At 33.9% G+C, this 16,278-nt stretch overlaps 1 long non-coding RNA gene across 3 annotated transcripts in view; it reads left to right on the forward strand.

Annotated features, from left to right (window-relative positions):
• Positions 1-2,551: 2,551 nt before the first annotated feature.
• Positions 2,552-16,278, forward strand: part of LOC131423108 (uncharacterized) — a 70,496-nt gene continuing 56,769 nt past the window's right edge. For all 3 annotated transcript variants that reach the window (XR_009224234.1, XR_009224236.1, XR_009224235.1), the window contains exon 1: positions 2,552-2,783. This is a non-coding gene — a long non-coding RNA (uncharacterized LOC131423108). The remainder of the gene's footprint in view (positions 2,784-16,278) is intronic.

Consider the following 16,278-nt stretch of genomic DNA (forward strand, 5'->3'; position numbering starts at 1 on the left):
ACAGTGGTTTAATGGTTTTGATATCAAATCGCTTATAATATAATCACAGTTATTTACTCTTCTAGAGTATCTTACACACTATTTATATAGCATACATAAATAATAAGATTATACTTTCTCTATAAGATTTATAACATCTCTTTCTTAATCCCTCCTGTCCTTTTCATTCTATTGAATATTCGTTCTTGAGTTTTTTCCTAGAAACCTCCATCTTGACACAGCCCACAGCATTCCATCTTCATCGACACTCTAACCTTGGATACTCTGGATCAGTGTTTACCCCACTTTTCATTTTGAACCTCTGCTCATGCTTGGTTTTAGTGATCCTACTTTCTCTTGTTTCTCTTTCTAGCTCTAAAACTGTACATTTTTCCCATTGGTATCTTCTGCCTGCAATGTTTTATTTATTTTAAACAGCATGGGAAACAGTTTAATGGAGAGTATTTATATTTATAGATTTAGGATCCATAATTTTAGTCAAAAGAAATTGACCTGGATATTTTACGAATTCTAATAATTTATCATTTTGATGAGGCACAAGAGGTACTTATCAGTTCTATGTTACTTTCTTAGAGATATTATTTTCCTAGATCTCTTGGTATTCCTGGTTCATTCAAAGTGTGTTCTACAACCAAGTTCCAGAAAATATATTTATTCATCCTCCCAAAATTTCGTCTTTTGCCTGAATTTGATATCCAGTTTTTGTTTATTTGTTGCTTTTCTTAATGCAGTCTGTACTTTTTAAATTTTCTTGTTAATGTTTTGTTTTCTTTGAGCACATCCTTAAGCAACTTCTTACATGCACTAGAAATAATTTTTCAGAAAGATGACATGTCTAAAAATATATTCAATCTACCTTCATTCTTGGTAACAATGTATCTAACAATAAAATTTTATGCTATATTTTTCTCAAAACATTGAAGCTTTTATCTTTTAAAAAATTGTATTGTACTTTTCATTTTTAATGTTGAAAAACTGATGCCTTCTTATTCTTAATCTTTTTACTTTATCTTAAAATACATTTATTATTTTTCCCTAATTACAAGGTGGTATTACCTTTTATGGTCCTTTTTTAAAATTTATTCTTAAATAAATTATTCAATTCAGTGAGCCTTTCTCTCTATTGATTGCTTTATTTCTTTTTTGCTTCTCTCCTACTGGAAGTCTTGTTATTAGTGTGTTAGATATGCTGTATTTTTTTTTAATTTTTAATTCTTTTTTCTTCCTAATTTCCATTTTTATCTATTCAAATTTTTGAGAGATTTTATCAACATATCTTTCAACTCTTTAATTATTTTATTAGTGCTATTATTTTTTTTTACTTCTCAGCAACACTTTCATGTTTTCTAAAAGTTATGCTTTTATAATAAATTTTCTTTTTGGTTGTAAGTATCTCATCTCTGTGGATTGTGTTTATAGTTTGCTTATTTGATGTTTTCCTGTTTTGTCTCTGTTGGTATGAGTTTTTTTCCTGTTTGTTTTGTTCTTAGTCTTTCATGTTTAGGCTTCTCTCACACACCCTCTATTTAAGAATAAGGTAATAGTTTCTGGCAAAGGATTCCTAGGATGTTTCAGAACACATTCCTATTGGCAATTGGAAGAAAAGAATCTGAAAAAACATATAAAAGCCTTAGTTTGACTGTGTCAGAAATAAGTGAGTAATCACAGGGCCAACACCTAGAGAATGAGGAACCCGGAGTGATGGGGCTGATATCTGTTACCCTTTTTCCTCTTAAGGTCACTGGTGACTTTGAAAGTGGTTTTAACAAGTTGAACAGTGCTTTCAGCCTTCTCAGGGAACTAAAGGGTCAAATGCTAAAGATCACAATCTGCCAGAGAAAGCTTCCGGGATCCACTTAGGCTCTGTGTTCAGATTCCAAAGGCCTACACCTTGGGAGTGAGGGCGACTAGGAAGAGGATAAATGCCCATGGATTGCAGCCCAAACATGAACTCTTTAAAGAATAATAAATACTGTCCATTAAATTGTTTCCCATACTGTGTAAAATAAATAAAACTTTGCAGACAGAAGATATCAATGGGGAAAAATGCGCAGGTTTAGAGCTAGAATGAGAAAGAAGAGAAAGTAAGATCATTGAAACCAAGCATAAGCAGAATTTCACAAGGAAAGATGGGATAAATAATAGCATTAATACTGAAATTTAACAACAATTATAAGAAAGGAAATTTTCTTGATAATATATGTAAAAATAAATAGGTATTTGTAAACTGAGTCTAATGAGGCTGTTGTAAAAATAACAAAGTATTATCAAATATATGTTTTATTTGTTTAATGATTGAAAGTGAAAAATTTTTTCTTATATATATTATGCACGTTCATCCTGGAACATATCTAATGGTTTACTGTTCTTAGGAGGAAATACCAGAGAGATTAAGATATCTAGACATAGACATTGCAATAATCTTTTTGTAGGCTATGATACTGATTTCACTTTTCTCAGTCTTGACAAAATGTCTTTGCTTAATAAAAGGCATGTATCTGACAGATGACATTCTTATTGCCAAGACAAATGGGTAGAACTCTATATAAGAATGGGGAAATCTATCATCTGATTAGTTTTCTCAACTTATCTGCTTGTTCTGTTTGTTCTTTTATTTCAGTATATCTGTCTTTTCTATGGCATTTTTACCTTTTGTCAAATGAAAGCAAACTGAACTGAAACTGTGGAGAATATCTGAGAAAATGAAAAACAAGAGAGTAGCACAACTAACATGATGTACTTTTATGACTGGTTCTCTAATTAGGAGGTACAGAGACTTCAAGGTAAGATTAAGATTAATTTATGAGCATAAACCAAAATAAAATAATATACAAATTCATTTTCCAATAGCACACTCATTTGGAACCTGTAATTTAGCCAGAGCAAGTCCATTTATAATGAATTACAAAATATCTGTGGGGAAATCGATATGAAATCAAATTCAATATATATGGGAAAGCTCTTAGAAAGAATTTGCTTCCAGTGTCACCAAGGAGTTCTCCGGGACTTCTCAGAACACCAGGATGGGGGTAGTTTCACAGGATATCACTGATTCCTCAGAAATTATGCAGGAATAACATCTTCTCACGGGATCTTTAAATGGTAGATTCACTGGAAAGTGTTTGTGCAGCATAAATAGGTTTTAAATATAATGCAAAAATTTAATATCCTAATTCTATATTTTTCAGTGGGACTTTTATATATGAATTGTATTTAAAAAGTTGGGATAGAAAAATAGATATATAATTACATGTTAACCATTACATATTGAATCTATCATAATTTCTCGGCAATATGTTATGCTCTTGGGTGTTATATAACAAATAAAAATATATGTTATCTGCACTTGAGCAGATTATACTTAATTCTGGAGCTAAAAATAAATATTAAAACTTTAAAGGATATCTACTCTAAGTTTTTTTCAGAGAACTTATTTTAAACTGTTTCCAACTTTATTGAGCTCTCTACCTCACACCTGCAATTTTGTCAGACAGACTCCCCTCTTGTTTGATAACATTGACACAGTGTGGTGGGAACTCACTTTCCGTCCTCTCTCTCACAAAGTTCATGGCATCTTCACCTCCTTTTCCACGATCTCAGTGGAATATTTATCATTTCTTCTTTCTAAGGCAAAACACTCTGCTGTGTCTTGGAAACTATCTCCCTTCTTAAGAGGTTTTGCTTTTTATCTCACTTCCTTTTTGGCACTTCATTCTCTTCATCTCCCCCTGAATTTTTCTACTTACATTTTTAACTTATTTAGGTGTCTCCAATCCTGATAAAATCTTTTAGTCAACTCTGCAACCACTCATTCTCTTTTAATCATTAAACTTCTTGAAAGATCAGTCTATATTTACTGCTTCCATTTCATTACTATACACTCATCTTGTATTCTTCTACAAGAATGCTTTGCTTTTCAATCCTGTATTTTAAACTGCTCTTAATGGGACAGACATTCAAAGTACCAAAGATTTTTCTACTCTCTAGTACTTAAAAACCATTTGCAATCATTTGTTATGTCTTCCTCTGCCATAGCTCTTATTTTCTTGTTTCATTCATCTTTAATTTATCATCACATCCAACATCCTACTTTCAATCTTGATTCCTTACATGTGAATAGTCAAAATTGCTTTCTGACTGTTGGACTATCCTTAATCTGTATGTGTTTCAATTCATTATGCACACAGTTACGAAATGAATCTTTCTGAAACATTGACCTGATAAATAATATAATGTAGAACACCTCAGCTGAAGTCCCACCGTCTACGGAATAAAAACTAAAAGACATTGATGTGTTTTTCAAGTGCTCTACAATCTGACTCAAATCACCTTCTGATTTTACTTTTCACTGCTTCCTTTCACGAGCCGTATAATCCTGCCCATGATCTTTGCTTATGTTCATACATTTGCTCCTAGTTTTCCAATATCAAGTCTCCGTCTATCCTTTATAGCACATTCCCAATTCCTCTTGCTCCCTCAAGCTTTCCCTGACACTTTCAGCAGCTTATACTCCCTCTTTTTAACTTCCATCATATTTTACCTATACTTTTATGATTTTTTCTTTAAAAATATTTTATTATTTATAAAACATAACAAGAGTAATAGTGATTCAAGAGAAACAACATAAACATAAAATTTCAAAAATAATATTTTATGTCATATTTTAAATATAATAAAATATAATATCTTATTATTGTGATATCTTCATTGACTATAAGATTTTTCTAGCTTTCCTCTCCAAATTCATTTATTAGGTCATCCAAATATATAATTTATCAACTTTATTTTCAATTAATATAAATGAAAACAATACTGGTTGCTCTTAGCAAATCCAAGATTACAAGTAACTTGATAATTTTTAATTTTGAGAAGGATATGTCTGCTGATATAATCTAATTGGATTTTTTTTGTTTTTTTGTGAGGAGGATCAGCCCTGAGCTAACATCGTGCTAATCCTCCTCTTTTTGCTGAGGAAGACCGGCTCTGAGCTAACATCTATTGCCAATCCTCCTCCTTTATTATCCCCCAAAGCCCCAGCAGATAGTTGTATGTCATAGTTGCACATCCTTCTAGTTGCTGTATATGGGATGCGGCCTCAGCATGGCTGGAGAAGTGGTGCGTCGGTGCGCGCCCGGGATCCGAACCAGGGCCGCCAGTAGCGGAGCGCGTGCACTTAACCGCTAAGCCACGGGGCCAGCCCTAATTGGATTTTTTTTTAAATTGTTGAATTTTGAGAATTTTCTATATATTCTGGCTTTAAGTCCTTTATCACATATGTGTTTTGAAAATATTTTCTTCCAATATGTACTTCTTATTTTTATCATCGTAGCAGAATCTTTCATAGAGAAAAATATTGTTTTGTGAAATGCAATTTATTATGTTTTTCTTTTATGGATTGTATTTTTGGTGTCACATCTAAGAACTCTTTGCCAAACCTTGGTCATCTAAGATTTTCTCCCATATTTTCCATTAAAGTTGTATATTTTTATGTTTTACATTTAAATCTACAATTAATTTTGAGTTAATTTTTGTAAAAATGTAAGGTTTAGGTTGAAGTTCTTTTTTTTTTCCTCTCCCCTCCTCGCTTCTCCCCTCCTCTCTTCTTTTCTCTCTTGAATATGAATATCCGATTATTCCATCACCATTTGTTGAAAAGACAATTCTTCTTCCTTTAAATTGCTTTTGCATCATAATATAAAATCAGTTGGCCATACTTGTATGTCTCTATTTCTGGGTTCTTTATTCTGTTCTAGTGATCTGAGTGTTTATTCATCCACCAATACCACACATTCTTGATTATGTAGATATATAATAAATCTTAAAATTAGATAGAGTGATTCCTCCTATTATATCATGTAAACAGTATTGTACATTTAATTTTTGTTTCTACGTGTTCATTGCAGAATATATAAATACAATTGATTTTGTATTTTGATATATCCCGCATATTGATGAACTCAATTATTAGTTCCAGGAGTTATTTGTAGGTTCTTTGGAATTTTCTACATAGACAATCACGTCATTTGCAATATTTTACCTATAGATACATGTTAATACTTCTATATCTCTATGTTGTATTATTGGTTTGAGAGTTGTATCACATATCTTCTCCATTAAGTTTAAAAAAGTGAAAGAACTGAAGTTTAGGATTGCATATTAATAGTCCTCAATAAATAATTTTGAATGAATTGAGTGAAATTTCCTAATTATCTCATTCATATAGTGCAGTAGAGTGAATTATGAATGCAATTATTCTTAAATTATGTTATATTGCATGTAAAACTTCAATATTTGGGATTTTTCCTAGCAGTATATGAAATGATATCTGCAACAGATTTTGTGGATTCCTAATATTATGTAACTACCCCAAATTACTATGAACGAGTCTTACTTATTAGACCCTTGATTCTGTCATTTGCCAGTTATCCTGGTACAATCTATACTAAGCGAATTGCCAAAGGACTTTAACAACTTTTAGAAACGTGAATTCCGTGCTTTCATTTCAGATCTACTGAATCAAAATCTCTTGGTCCCGAGATTCTCAAATCCTACTTTTTAAAAGCCCTTCAGTTTTTAAAAGTATGCATATTGCATGATTCCATTTATACAATATTTATGAAATAACATAATTAAAGATATGGAGGATAGATTAGCAATTGCCAAAGTTTAGAGGCAGACAGTGGAGGAAAAGAATGTGACTATAAAGGAGTAGCATGAGTGAGTCTTGTTATGGTACAGTTAAATATCTTGATTGTGGTAAGTGTTACATGAAGCTACACGTATGATAAAATTGTATGAGATACACACACACATACACACTAAGGCATATACAACTGGTGAAATCAGATTAAGCTCTGGATTGTACCAATGTCACTTTCCTGGTTTTGATATACTGTAGTGATGTAAGATGGTAACAATGGGGAAGCCTGGGTGAAGGATGCATGAGACCTTTCTGAATATTTTCTTTGAAACTTTTTGGGATTCTATAATTATTTCAAAAAGTAAAGTTTAACAAAAAGACGAAAAAAATCTTGTCAGGTAGCTTTTATGCAGTCTCTTGATTGCCCCGACTGGTATTTGGGAACCCCGACCTAGGAAGCTTTGAGGGAATTCATGAGAAAGTTGCATAAACATTTCTTCTTCTGGTGGTAAAAATATTGTAATACTGTTATTTAAAAAATGTGATTTTTAGTTTGAGTAGCACAGAATCACTGTCAGGCGTATGGTAGAAACATAGTGCTTAATTTAAAATTAATCCACCCATCTCTTTCTGCTCCCCATTGGGCTGCCTAGACCTTTCATTATAGTGACAGAAGATAAAATGAATCTCAAACTCCCCACATTGGTAGATAATATGACCGGGGTAAGCTATAATTGACAGTCATTTCATTACTGAGGAAGGTCACTGGGTTTGCATGATTATTCTTTTATTGTGAATGTGTCATTCACATTTGATCCTATGAAGTGACATCTTTGGTTCTCTGGTTCATAATCCCAATGGGAGCTATTCATTAGCAGTGGGTAACAAGATGAACTAACAAGATGAACATGAGTGCACAATGTCATTCCTTAGTTATAAAAACAGTGCAATCCTGGGATTCATGGTGAGAAGAAGAATGTGTTGATACCATGAGATAAATCTCCCATTATACTCAACATCTCAGCGTGATTAAAACCTTTCATGGGTACCACATTTAGTTTTGGCTCTGCAACTTAAAAGGGAATTTACAGAGGATTAAAAGAGAGTTCCATAAATGATTAAAGGATTAAAAATATGACCTCTATAAGAAGGTTAAAGAGACTGTAATTATTTAGCCTGAAGACTAGGAAGCCAAAAGATAAGTTAGAATTATCTGTTAAGAATGTGGCAGACAATTATACAGAGAATGCTATACTGTATTTTCTAATTCTTCTGAGTATGCCTGGAAGAATTGAACATAAGTTGCAGCATAAGCAATTTAGATTGTATTTTAAATGGAATTTCAAGAAAATTAGGTCTTGTAGATATTTAGAATTATTATCTATGGATAGTGTAGCGATTCCATTGTGAAAGCAAATAAAAAGAATACTCAATCAAAATGTATCCAACTAAATTGTCCTACTTGAATGAGTACGGGGGATGAAGTGATTTTTATGTCATAGAAACCCCTCAGGTGAGAATTACTCTAAATTATATGTTAAACAACAACAATACAACAACAACAATCAAAGGCACTTACATAAATGATATACAGCAGACATACCTCCTTTTGCAATGGTGGAAAAAATACTTGCTGGCACCAGATGAAGGTAAAGGAGTCAATATTAAGCAAAATTACATGCTCTCTGCCAGCTGACTTTGTTGTCTTTCCTTGAGCTCCGGTAGGGCATATTTTCCCCTTTACATTTTAGGAGTCCAGTGCCTATCTATTCTCCCTGTTTATTCTCCTATCACCCTGGAATCTTTTATTTGATTATTCATTCTACAAATATTTACTAACTAACATGCTACAGGCATTATGTTGGCTGATGAGGATACAGTGGACAATGAATACAACAAAACAGGAACAATTGCTGTCATCACGGAGCTAACAGTCTGGTAGGCCTACAGAGAAGTAGGGCAATACAACGCAGGGTGTTATGGGACCATATAGGAGAGAGAACCACCTTTGATAGTGTAGCAGTTTTGATAACCTAGCATTCCAGGAATCAGAGAAATGTAGACCCTACCTTGTTGATAGCAGAGTAACTTAATCTTGGCTGCTAACGATATCTCAGTTGCTTCTGATGTGTATAGTTTCTGTTCAGTTTACAATAGTTACTTGAAGGCAGCTGCTCAGTCTTTCTGAATACTGACATTTACATCTGTTTCTTTCCCAGATGGAAAGGGCTCATTATAGCCTCTTGACAGAGAGAGTGGGATCTTTTATCTGACATGAGTCTTTGTGCTGCTCGTTAGGCCCCTGAGAGATTCTGAAGTGAGGGTTTCTCTTGGCCTTCTGGTCACTGCTCATGGGCTCTGCCCCTGAAATCTGCACCTAGTAGATACCTGGGCTGAACTCTTTCAGCTTGATCGTTGCCAGGGGTCATCCTTGATGACTCAATCCCACTGCAGCTTTCATTTTTCCCCTGATATCTGGCTAAGATTCCCATTTGATCCCTAACCCTGCTGAGGTCACAGCTGACTGCACTTTCCAAGGCAAACTTCTGAAATACTGACCAGACAACTTCATTAGCTACATTTTTATCTTGCCAAGGGTTATTCACAACCTTTTCAGCAGCTGGCTGCTTATGCCTGTGAATCAACAGCTAAAGAAGTGGGTTGCTGTATTTGCTGGGATGAATGATCATGATGATAAGGAGAAAATTAAATTGCTGCTGCACAGTGGGGTTGAGAAGGAAGATCCCTGGAGTGTGGAAGATCTCCTAGGGCACGTCTTAGTACCATTCTGCCCTGTGATTATCAAAGTAAAATTATAGCAACCCAGTACAGGCTGATCTCATGGTGGCCCACACACTTCAGGGATGAAGTTCTGGGTTAGCCCACCCCAAAAGGAACTCAACAAGTCAAGATGGTTGCTGAAGATAAAGGGAATCTAGAATGAGTAGGAGAAGAAAGTAGTTATAAACACTAGTTGCAACCATGTGACCACCTGCTATACATATTTCTTCCTCATTTGAATATAAATATATCTGCATAAAAAGAATTTTTCTTTATTAATTTTATATTATTTACATAAAATATATAAATGATAATGTATTTACATATGAATGTGCTATGTTATATATTTATATATTGTTTATTTAATATATAAAATAAGAACTTTTTTATAGAAGTTTAAACTTATTCAGTTACAGGGGCTGATTAAGCAGTCTATGTGAGGCTGCTAGTGGTTCCACTTGTTTGATCAAATCTTGAATGACATATGTGGACAATAATGCAACAATAACAAGTAAAATGTGAATAATAATAATAACTAAAGATAATTGTTAGAATTAAGTATATTAGTGCCTAACTCATAGAATTAATATAATAATTAAATAATTATAATGTTAAAAAGCCCTTAAAACACTCCTGGCCTATAATAACAAAACTATGATAAGATAATATATTCTTGGGTATGATATTATTATTTTTATTAATAATAGATCCACATTTTCGTGAATATTCCAATTATTTCTTAAAAGTCTAACCCTCCCTGTATTTATCTCTAAATAGTATATTGTTTAGTTCCACTTGCTTTTGGAATTTCACTTGAATTATGTCATATATATTTGTTTGTGTCTTGCTTATTTTGCACAGTAACATGTGATCACTGCTGTACCGCACTCTCTTTCCTAAACACATATTTATTTATGTCTGAAATTTATCATTAATCATTTCATAAATATGATACATTGATATGTAACATACTACAATAATATATAAATATATATTATAATTTACATACTATATATAAATGTTATAAAACAAAAAATAAATTAAAAATTGTATATATATATCAAAATCAGGAAAAATTATGTATAGCAGGTGGTCACATGGTTGCAACTATTTATAACTACTTTCTTCTACTATTCATTCTATATTCCATTTATTCTCAGCAAAAATCTTGGCCTGTTTGGTTCCTCATAGGGTGGGTTAACCTAAAACTTCATCCCTGAGGTATGTGGGCCACCATCTGATCTGCCTGTATGGGGTTGTTATAATTTTACTTTGTTAACAGCAGGACAGAGCAGTACTAAGTGATGCCCATGGGATCTTCTGCACTCCAGAGATACTCCTACTTACGCTTTGTCTTAGTTCATTCAAACTGCTATAACAAAATACCATAGACTGGGTAGCTTATAAACAGCAGAAATTTATTTCTCACAGTTCTGGAGACTAAGAAGACAAGATCAGGGTGCCAGCATGGTTGGGTTCTGGTGAAGGCTCTCTTCTGAGTTGCAGACTCGCAACTTCTGCCTGTGTCCTTACTTGGTGGAAGGGGCTAGAGAACTCTGCTGGGTCTCTTTTATATGAGCACTAATCTCATTTATGAGGACTCCACCCTCGTGATTTAAGCACCTCCCAAAGGCCTCTCCTCTTTATACCGTCACATTGGGCATTAGGATTTCAACAGATGAATTTTGGGGAGGACACAAACATTCAAACCATTACCCCCACTGTTTAGTAGCAATCCAATTTTCTCCTGATCATCAGTTTTCCTTTTTTTTTTTTAACTTTTTTTTTTTTTTTTTTTTGTGAGGGAGATCAACCCTGAGCTAACATCCATGCTAATCCTCCTCTTTTTTTGCTGAGGAAGACCTGCTCTGAGCTAACATCTATTGCCAATCCTCCTCCTTTTTTTCCCCAAAGCCCCCCAGTAGATAGTTGTACGTCATAGTTGCACATCCTTCTAGTTGCTATATGTGGGACGCGGCCCCAGCATGGCCGGAGAAGCGGTGCATGGGTGCGCGCCCAGGATCCAAACCCGGGCCACCAGTAGCGGAGCGCCCGCACTTAACCGCTAAGCCACCGGGCAGGCACTGATCATCAGTTTTCTACTGAAAATATTAATTTTTTTTTTTTTTTGGTATATGAACAATGCTGCTATAAACATATCATTATCTATTGCTGGGTAACAAATCATCCAATAACTTGGTGGTAAAAACAATAATAATTTATTTACTCATGATTCTTTGGGTCAGAAATTTTGGCTGGGCTTAGCTGGGAATAATTTCGCTTTGCCTCACACAGTATATGCTGGGATCTGTCATATATCTGGGGTCTCAGCTGGGATGGCTGGATCTTTCCCTTAACACGGCCTCGCATCTGCAAGATGGGAAGTTCCGTTTGTTCACATGGTGGCAACATTCCAAGAGGGTGGGAGCAAAAGGTGTAAGGCTTCTCAAGGCCTAGGCTTGGAATTCACAGAGCACAATGTCTATGGCATACTGTTAGTCAAGCAAGTCACAAGCCCATCCCAGATTTAAGTGGTAGGGAAATAGACTCCATACTTTGATGAGGAGTTACAAAGAATTGTAAGCCACAAACTATTCACATTACTTCTCAACTTAAAATATGTCTACCAACGTGACAGATTCCCAAAAAGTCTTCTCCAATTATAGCATCAGACTCAAAGTCCATGTTCTCATTGTCTATATCAGGTCTGGATGTAGAGGCTCCTGGGATGCAGTTTCTCTTAATTGAGAGATCTGTGATTTGAAAAGACAAATTGTCATCCTCCTCTACACTCAATACACAATCAGAGGATCATGCAGGACAGCAGCAATAGACAGTGCCAGTCAAAAAGGGGAACAACAAAAGACAACTAGCCCATAGGAATTCTTAAATCTAGCTGGATACCATACCCATTGATAGCCCCCCTCCCACTCTGGAAGCTCAAAGTATTCCTTGATTAGGGCCTGTTTTTGCAATCTAGAGTGTTCTCCTAATTTTCTTTTTGGTTCTTGGATCCATCTCTTGGGCTCTTGGATCCATGCTCTGAGGTAATTATCTTTTTGTAGGAAATAGTTTAGGTTTTCAGATGTGTAGCATTTTCAGCCTGCTTTCTGTCCATAAAAAGCCAAGATTCTAGAGGTTTCCTTTGTGTTTTTACAGTTTCTGTCCTTTTCAGTTGAGGTAGTTGATGCTTTTACTAATATAATTCCTTTAAAATTTTTCTGGAGTTTCTCTGAATTTTGTTTGAGTCTACATCATGCACTAAAAATCAAATACACATTTTTAAAATAGACTTTGACTTTTAGAGTAATTTTTGGTTCAGAGAAAAATTGAGCAAATATATGGGGAGATTTTCCTATACCTCCTGCCCCTCTCGTGCATAGCTTCCCCCATTATCAACATACCATATCATTAGTCACAATGATGAAATTACATTGACACATCATTATCACCCAAAGTCCATAGTTCACATTAGGGTTCACTCTTAGACTGATATAGTCTATGAATTTGGACAAATTTTTAATGAAATACATCCACCATTATAGTATCATGCAGATAAGTTTCACTGCCCTAAAAATTCCTTTATGCTCCATATACTTAGTCATCCCTTCTCCCAACCCTGGCAACCACTGATCTTTTTACTGTCTCCATAGTTTTGCTATTTCCATAATGTCATATAGTTGGAATCCTACAATGTGTAGCCTTTTAAGATTGGTTTCCTTTATTTAGTAATGTGCATTTAAGTTTCCTCCATGTCTTTTCATGGCTTGATAGCTCATTTCTTTTTAGCACACATTAATATTCCATTGCCTGGATGTACTACAGTTTCTTTATCCATTCACCAACTAAAGGACACCTTAGTTGCTTTTAAGTTTTGGTAATAATGAATAAAATTGCTATTAACATCCACATGCTGGTTTTTGTGTGGACATAAGTTTCTAATTCCTTTGGGTAAATGCAAAGGATAATGATTGCTGGATTGTATCATAAGAATATGTGCAGTTTTGTAGGAAGCTGCCAAACTGTCTTCCAAAGTGGCTGTACCATTTTGCATTCCCATCAGCAATGAATGAGAATTCCTGTTGCTCCAGATCATTGCCATCATTTAATTTTGTCAGTGTTCTGGATTTTGGCCATACTAATCGATATACCATAATATCTCACTGTTGTTTTAGTTTACATTTCCCTGATTACATATGACATGGAACATCTTTTCATATGCTTACTTGCCATCTGTACATATTCTTTGATAAGGTGTCTGTTAAAGTCTTTGGCCTATTTTTAACTGGGTTGCTTGTCTTCTTATTGCGCAGTTTTAAGAGTTGTGTGTATATTTTAGATGACATTCCTTTATCAGATGTATCTTTTGCAAAACTTTTCTCCCAGTCTGTGGCTTTTATTCTCATTCTCTTGACATTGTATTTTGCAGAGCAGAAGTTTTTAATTTTAATGAAGTCCAGCTCATGAATTCTTCGTTTCACAGATCATGCCTTTGGTGTTGTATCTAAAACATCATCACCATACTCAAGGTCATCTAGGTTTAATCCTATGTTATCTTCTAGAAGTTTTATGGTTTCACATTTATATCTATGGTCTACTTGAGTTAATATTTGTGAAGAATGTTAGGTCTGTGTTGAGATTTAATTTTTTTGCATGCAGATGTCTAGTTATTCCAGCACAATTTGTTGAAAAGACGATCTTTGCTCCATTATATTGCCTTTGCTCCTTTGTCAAGGATCAGTTAGATTATATTTATATGGGTTTATTTCTGGGCTCTCTATTCTTTTCTATTGATCTATTTGTTTATTCTCTTGCCAGTATACACTGTCTTGATTACTGTGGCTTCATAGTAAGGCTTAAAGTCAGCTAGTGTCTGTTCTCCGACTTTGTTTTTCTCCTTTGATCTTTGTTGACTGTTCTGAGTCTTTTACCTCTCCAAATAAACTTTAGAATCAGTTTATCCATATCCACAAAATAACTTGCTGGGATTTTGATTGAGATTACATTGAATCTACAGATCAATTTGGGAAGAACTGACATCTTGACAGTATTGAGTCTTGCTATCCATGAAGATGGCATTTATCTCTCTGTTTATTTCTTTAATTATGTTCATTAAAGTTTTGTAGTTTCCCTCATTTAGATCTTATATGTATTTTGTTAGATTTATACCTAAGTATTTTATTTTTTTGGATGCTAATGTAAATGGTGTTATGTCTTTAATTTCAAATTCCACTTGTTCATTGCTAGTATATAAGAAAGCAATTGACTTTTGTATATTAATATATTTATTATAAAAAATAAAATACAATAATATTTTGTATATTGTATCCTGAAACTTTGCTATATTTGCTTATTAGTTGCAGGAATTTTTTCGTGGATTCTGTTGGATTTTCTACATAGGGAATCATGTCATCTGTGAACAAAAACAGTTTTATTTCTTTCTTCACAATCTGATACCTTCTTCTCTCTTTTCCTGTCTTATTGCATTAGCTAGGACTTTCAATATGATGTTGAAAATCAGTGGTGAGAGGGGACATCCTTATCTTGTTATTGATCTAAGTGGGAAAGCTTTGAACTTCTCACTATTAAGTATGATGTTAGCTGTAGGCTTTTTGTAGATATTCTTTATTGAGTTGAGAAAGTCCCCCTCTATTTCTAGCTTATTAAGAACTTTTATCAGGAATGGATGCATGTTTCTTTTTGAGATCAGTTTCACTCTATTTAGAGCCATGTGTCAGTCTACTCTGGGATGGTATGCTTAAGATACTTTGAAGTGCTTTCTTCTTATGATATGTCCTTTTACAAAATGGTTACTTTAGTGTGTAATGCATAATTTACAAGTACGGGTATTTCCTTTTTTAACTTTGTAATAATAATTTCTGTAATATTTCAATTGAAATCAGAAAAGATATTCTGTATAATGCCAGTATTGAGTTTAATTGATGATGTTTAATTGTTTAAGATATTGTCAATTTTTGTAAATTTTTCCTCTGGGTTTTAAGAGAATGTGTGTTTTACCATTGTGGATGAAATATTCTACCTATGTCCATTAGTTAAAGTTTGTTAATTTTGCTAGTCATACTTTCTGTAATCTTTATATGTAAACTCTGATTATATATTCTGCTGTGATTGTGGAATTTTTTGTTTCCTCTATTAGTTCTGTAAATTAAGCTTTATATGTAATGAGACTATGTTAATAATTAGCTAAAATTAAAATTTAATATGTATGTGCTTAATTGAACTTTTGACATTATGAACTAACCGTTTTTATCACTAGTAAATAGTATTGCCAAAATTTTTAAATCAAATTTAAGGAGTGATAATTTGGGAACAATACACTGCACCAATTTAAAGAATATAATTCAATTAGTTTTGACAATAAACCTGTGAGACCATGACAACAATCAAGATACAGAACATTTGCTATATTCACCAAATTTTCTTCATGAATATTTTGCAGTCCATCTTTTCTTTAGTGTTTTCCAAGCAACCAGTTTCCTAGTACTATAAATTTATTTACATTTGTCAGAATGTTTTGGAGATAGAAACAGTATGTTTTCTCTTTTATTTGACATTTCTTACTCAGCATAATAATTTTGATTTCTTCATGTGCTTATGAGTCTCAATATTTTACTTCTTTCTATTGATGAGTAGTATTCCAATGCATGCATATATAACATTTTGTTTAACCATTCACCTATCAAAAATATGTTTGGGGGACCAGCCCAGTGGCACAAGTGGTTAAGTGCGTGCGCTCCGCTTCGGCGGCCCGGGCTTTGTGGCTTCGGATCCTGGGCGCAGACCGACGCACCGCTTGTGAAGCCATGCTGTGGCAGTGTCGCATATAAAGCATAGGA

Source organism: Diceros bicornis, chromosome 27 (genome assembly GCF_020826845.1).
Source record: "Diceros bicornis minor isolate mBicDic1 chromosome 27, mDicBic1.mat.cur, whole genome shotgun sequence".
Lineage (NCBI taxonomy): Eukaryota > Metazoa > Chordata > Mammalia > Perissodactyla > Rhinocerotidae > Diceros > Diceros bicornis.